A 1,264-nucleotide genomic window follows, 5' to 3' on the forward strand; every position below is an offset into this window, starting at 1 on the left:
GGGATCAAATTTTTCTTCCCAAGAAACCTTGACGTTCTTTGCTGACATACCTGTGAACAATGTCATTGCGACAGGCTGTGGTGCATGCAGGGTGGTGTAGTGGTTAGCATGTCTGTCTAGTGTGTTGTCTGTCACAATTTCAAGCCTGACCAACAGAAACTGTCATTAAGTATTTATCATTTCGAGGGTTCTTGAAATATATTTGTAATGTTTGTATATTCTGGAATATTCAAGATTTGAATAAATGCCAGCATTCTTGAATATCCAATGTTTGTATAAATAGCAGACTCTCCACCATGGAGGACAGTTCTGTTCTTGCCTGTATGATGGTGTTTGTATGTATGTTATTTCAGTACTAAGTGTAGTATTTCAGTGATGAGTCTGCTTTTGGATTTGGGAAAATTTGGAAATTTGTGGTAAGGCCTTATGGGACCAAACTGCTGAGGTCATCGGTCCATAAGCTTACACACTACATAATCTAACTTAAGCTAAGGACAACACACACACCCATGCCTGAGGGAGGACTCGAACCTCCGACGGGGGGAGCCGCATAGGCCGCGACAAGGCACCTTAGACCGCACGGCTATCCTGTGTGGCTTGGATTTGGGCTTGAGTCTGGCTACCATGTGGTATTCTTCAGTGAGTATGGTATGTACTTCAAACATCATCTTCACCATTGCTCCAGTTATGCAACACAGAAACCATGGCCTACATGATAGGAACTGGAGTATAAAGTGGTACATTATTGCCAAGATCCGTGTACTTGGAAGGCAGAAGGATTCCAAACTGGCAATAAGCCAGCTGCACATCAGGCACCGATCAGCATTTTCTGGAGATGCTGGTTAGGACCCAATGAAATGGCTGTAAGGATTGGACTGAGTCGCCAGATACAACAGGCTTGTACAATATGATGTTGCAGTGCCTGTGTTCTTCTGAACTATGATGTGATGTTCCTTTAGACATGCACATGGCGACTACAGCTGTTATGAAACGACAATAACGAAAATTCATGCTGGGTCGGGACTTGAACTCCGATTTCCCCATTATTGTGAGCAGTTGCCTTATCATTTGGCTGTCCATGCCAGACTCGTAGCCAGACCCAGACCTCTATAAGTCGTCGACCATGCATCCATTATGTATATTCCTGTATATATGAGACTTTTTACTTGAAAGTCACTTGCCTGGTGCCAGCGGATAAATACAATATTGCAGTCCCTGTGTTATTCTGAATTATGATGCAATGTTCTTTTGGACATGCATGCAT

The sequence above is a fragment of the Schistocerca serialis genome, chromosome 12 (genome assembly GCF_023864345.2).
Source record: "Schistocerca serialis cubense isolate TAMUIC-IGC-003099 chromosome 12, iqSchSeri2.2, whole genome shotgun sequence".
Lineage (NCBI taxonomy): Eukaryota > Metazoa > Arthropoda > Insecta > Orthoptera > Acrididae > Schistocerca > Schistocerca serialis.